Source organism: Conger conger, chromosome 17, assembly GCF_963514075.1.
Source record: "Conger conger chromosome 17, fConCon1.1, whole genome shotgun sequence".
Classification (NCBI taxonomy): domain Eukaryota; kingdom Metazoa; phylum Chordata; class Actinopteri; order Anguilliformes; family Congridae; genus Conger; species Conger conger.
Window position 1 is genome coordinate 2,300,150 of NC_083776.1, and position 5,000 is coordinate 2,305,149.

Sequence of the window (5,000 nt, forward strand, 5' to 3'; positions counted from 1 at the left end):
TCTGAGTGGTGCGCTGTTATTTTGCTCGCTGTGATTTTGTGGGCCCTGAATCTAAAATACTCCTTGTATCCAATGCAGTCAATCCCAGCTTGGAGCCCATTACTCAAACATTGTCTGCAGTCATCGTGTCTCTGCGCTCAGACGCGGCAGATCTCGGTCTCTCCGCTGAACGGTCTTATTGGTATTGCCGACTTCTTCTTTTTTCAGATCCTATTTCTTTTTCCCCCTCCACTTTCACCAGTGTCCTCTCTTCTGTCGCTCTCTGTGTTCCTGTCTTTTAGCTTTTTGTGCTAAGTGGCAGAGCACACAGTCAGAAAAAGTTGGAAAAAGTAGATTTCACATTCGTTTTGTTTGGCATATATATATATATATATATATATATATATATATATATATATATTTATTTTTTTTCCCTGGAAGAAAAGTAGGTTTTTGTTGCGGATGCGGGCAGGATATTTAGATAACGGAGCTGAAGCCGCGTGCGACCCCGGAGATTAGAGCGTGTTTCGTTGGCGTTTTTGGGCGAGATGAAGGGCCCTTTTGTCCGCTGAAGCGAGGGAGCCGTGTAGCTGATTACGGTCACAGACCCACACGGCTCGGACCGGAGAAGCCCTGTGAGATTACTGTATGTTTTTGGGAGCAGTGCTGCCAGATTAATCTCCACTTTCGCTTTCTCGCAGGCCGGAGCTGTTCGAGTGGAAGGGTGTGGAGAAGCAGACCGCTATCGAGAGACTGGACCATGCCTTCAGCCTCGCCAAACAACAACTGGGCATCGTGCAGCTCCTGGACCCCGAGGGTGAGTGTGGAAGGGGAGAGGGTGCAGTGTGGGAGTGATTGGTGGGTGTGTGTGTGTGTGTGTGTGTGTGTGTGTGAGTGATTGGTGGGTGTGAGTGTGTGTGTGAGTGATTGGTGAGTGTGAGTGTGTGTGTGTGTGAGTGTGTGTGTGTGAGTGATTGGTGGGTGGGTGTGAGTGTGTGTGTGTGTGTGTGTGAGTGTGTGTGAGTGATTGGTGAGTGTGAGTGTGTGTGTGAGTGATTGGTGGGTGGGTGTATGTGTGTGTGTGTGTGTGTGTGTGTGTGTGTGTGTGTGAGTGAGTGTGTGAGTGATTGGTGGGTGTGAGTGTGTGTGTGAGTGTGTGAGTGTGTGTGTGAGTGAGTGTGTGTGTGTGTGTGTGTGTGTGTGAGAGTGTGTGAGTGTCTAACGCAGGCCTTAATTGGCTGAGTGGCGGGGGCTCTTGTGCAGGTAGTCTCAGTGCTCAGCGCTGAGGGCTCATTACCGCGCTGGCCCTGGTCTGGGCAGCGCTGCCGTTTCCCGCGCGCGGCTGAGAAACACCGGCGGGCAGAGGGGCTCGCCGTGTGAGTGCGCAGAGTGGGAAACGCTGCCACCTGGCCAGAGATTACCCAGTAATTAATACTTCCTTCACGTTGGGAAAAAAAAGTCAGACTGGGATAAGAGGGTGGCAGTGGGGTGTTCTGCTAATGGAGTTTAAGATGCGCTAATGGGCTCCGTGGCCCGGTGTTGAATGCTCGCCGTTAGCCATTGTGCTGGTGGCCGGGTACCAGCAGCCTGGGCTGGTGTTCTGTCTGCGGTCGAGTGCGGTCGAGTGTGCGGTCGAGTGTGCGGTCGAGTGTGCGGTCGGTCCCTGCGTTTGTGAAGCTTTAATTCCCGGTGTGTATACAGCGTGCTCCCGTGGAGGCGGCGGTCCCTGCGGCACTGCTCACTCTTCCCCCCCCTTGTTAATAACGGCGCCGTCGCCGTGCCAACGGGCCCATCCGTCAGGGCCCTCGTTATGCGCCTCGGCCGGGGCCCCGCGCGGTGAAATATCTCCCGTGTCACGCCCAGGGTTAGGGGCCAAACTCTCACCCGCTCCCGAGAACCAAATTTACGACCTCTCCTCTGGCCGGACACTAAAACCAACATCGTTGCGGGTCTGTGCGGGACCGTCGGAGCCCTGTTTCCATGTCGATTCTGATGCAGGGGGGATGTTGATTTACAGGGAGGGGCGAGGGCAGGATCTATGCGCCTGTCTCTGCGTCTCGAAAAACATGAAGGCAGCCATGCCTATTGCTAGGATGACTGATGTCTGAGGACCTCCCCCGACATTAATGCACAGCGCAGTCATTGAGAGGACTGAAGTTTCAGTTTCTCAGACAGTTTAACATAGACTCTGACATACGCTCGTAGTCTATGAGGGGCACAGTCTCAGTGATGCAGCACAGTCGCCAAAACGCACAGTTTGACATTCAAAATAGACTATGAGGCATGGCGCAGTCTCGGCTGATACAGCACAGTCACCAAGATGCACAGTGTCACAGTCTATGAGATGCACCGTCCGCACCGTCAGCACATTCATGGCGCAGGGTGCAGATCTGAATGAGATAGAGAACGGTTGCTGATGTGGGGCAGTAATGACTGTGTGTGTGTGTAGATTATGTCGGGAAATGCAGTGTCTCTCGCTCCGTGTATTTGCGGAGAATCCCGAGGTGGGCGAGGTGTAAACTGGAAGTGGTGTAAATAACACAACGCCGCGTGCCAGCTTTCAATGTACATTCGTCTGGAGGACTGGCATTTTCCGCTGTTTACACAGTTTCCAGCGCAAGCCAGACCTCCTTCCTGGCCTCAGTCCAAATACAGGCGCAGATAGAGGGAGTTTTGGACGGACATATCGAGATCCTGCACATCCCTTTTAAGTAGGTACGGGGGAGGCTTTGTTATGTAAATACGGGTGCACGATATGGAAAAGCTTGGGCCGTTATCAATAGGCTATATTTATCTGGCTATATTGGCCGATGCCAATTCCTCACTATGTAACATCACAGCACAAATGCAAACTGCAGCCCAGTTTCCACATTCAGGGCAATATTGGATGAGCACAGAGGTCAACTTGTGAAGGAAAAAAACAACAAAAACAAAAACATTTTTTGTGTTATTTTTTCAAATAAAATACTTCAAGTTGCTCGCTTTGTCACACGCCATGCGGCTGTCCTGGGAGCACAGAAGAGCTGGACCCAGGGTGAGATGGGAAATCCGGACATAGCCGGTATTTATTTATAAATGCACAGTGCGGAGAGAGAGAGAGAGAGAGAGAGAGAGAGATAAACTTTCTCGGTAAAATAAACAAAAAGCCTTCACCCTTCGCCCTCTTGGGATTTAGATCAAAATAAAACATTAAACTAAAATAAAAAGGTCAGCCATCTTGTTCACAGCCTTCTGCTCTCTCCTCTCTGCCTTTTCTTTCCCCGGTCTCAGACCTCTACTATGGAAAGAGGCACACATTTAAAATCCTGGACTGATCATAATATGGTCCAGGTATACGTGCACTTAAAGGTACATTTGGTAAGAGAATATTGTTACAAAACCATTGTAAATCTCTTCCTATCATTGAAAAAGGCTAACTGACATGTTGACTCACCCTCTGCCTGTGTTTATAGTCCTTAAATTCGGGTTTCAAAATATACAGTTGACGGAATGACACTCTGTTCCAAAACATTGTATAACTGTAGAATAATTCAAGGTCATTGCTTGAAAATTGGTAAAGAGTGTTGTGGTTTGAGGGTGTTTGTTACCGCAATTCCTCTCTTGTCCGTTAGAAATGACCTAATGTACCTTTTACCAAGAGCATAGTCCTCAGATTGTCCATCTTTCTCCCTGCAAACCGAGCCCAGTTGCTGTACTATTAAGAAAACATCTTCATATTCTAGAGAGCTACCAAATCTCTGTTTAGCTTTCCTTGTGAATTTGGCCGGGTAAGAATGATAAATTAAAATAGAATTACAAGTGACAATGATTAGGGCACTTCACTTAATTTACAGAATCTGTGGTGCGTCAAACGCGCCGCCCCTCGTTCCAGTTCTGTTGTGTCATCATATCAGCCCATCGGATGGAAATCTCAGTTTACCGGCTGATAAATCTGTTTTGAGCTATTCTCAGCCGCTGTGACCCTGGGTGGCTCACACTCTAAAGACATTCTGAAAGCAAAATGGCGCACCCTGGTTGTGAGAGTCCTGGTCTCACGCCGGTGTTAGCTGTGGCTGGAGGTCTGCATTGGCGAGGGAGGAATTGGCCCAGCCTGGCTTGGGGGTAAGCTCGCTCGTACCGCTGATCTCATTGCCCGCTAGCGCCCCCTCCTGGTCAGGCTCGGATGCACAGTCCGCATAGTCAGCACATTCAGAACCAAGGACATGCCGACTTCCTTATGCCTAGGAGTGACAGGCTATCGTTCTCGAGGAGGGGGGAGGGTGGTCTTTATTACAACATTTACAATATTGTGGATGCCTACATGTAATGGTTAAAATCTAGCACGTTATTGAAAAGTGTGAGTGCTCTGGAAGTCAGTATTGGAATACCAGGAGCAAGACGTGTGCTGTCTGGACTCATAGTGCAAGGTGCCAAGTGCCACACACATGCGTGAATACCTTTTTTCATGGGCAGATTTCCCGTCCTAATTCGGAATATCAAATTAATATTTTTAGCTGCTTTTAATGTGCGATCTGTCCTTGCTAATTTGGGAGAGTTACAACATCCCTGGTTCTCCTCCCAAATATGTGGTGCCACCCACCTACAGCCTTCAGCCTACAGCTTCGGCCAAGCCGGCGTAGAGCCGAGTCTCGTTAGCGGCTTTGCCACGTAGACCGCAGGCACCCTCCTGGCCTGTGGGGGTCGCTAGAGAGCGATGGAACAGTCTCCTGCCCAACCGTTATTCCTCTAACCTGGGAGACATAACCCCCAAAGGTGCACTGACCTATGGGACCTGCCGGAAGATAGTCGACACAGGCATGGTGTGGATTCAGGATGAGACCTTGGAGACCAGTGTGGTGCCTTAACAGAGCGAGGCCAGCAGCTGGTAACCATGTTTTATATACTCTGTACAAAACTGGCAGGATACAGCGAGGTAAAGATTCTTTTTTTCCCGTTGTTGTTATTTCTGCCCCTGCTTGTGAGATAAATTTCGAGCTTGTCGATGCATCTTCAGGATTAATTACATTTTGCCGCTGTGTGGA

At 49.6% G+C, this 5,000-nt stretch overlaps 1 protein-coding gene across 1 annotated transcript in view; it reads left to right on the forward strand.

The window, feature by feature from the left end:
• The first annotated feature begins 680 nt into the window (after positions 1–680).
• The window catches only part of LOC133116647 (dystrophin-like), a 177,690-nt gene continuing 173,370 nt past the window's right edge, over positions 681–5,000 (forward strand). Inside the window, 1 exon segment of the mRNA XM_061226466.1 lies at positions 681–796. The gene's annotated coding sequence lies outside the window, so the exon portion shown is untranslated.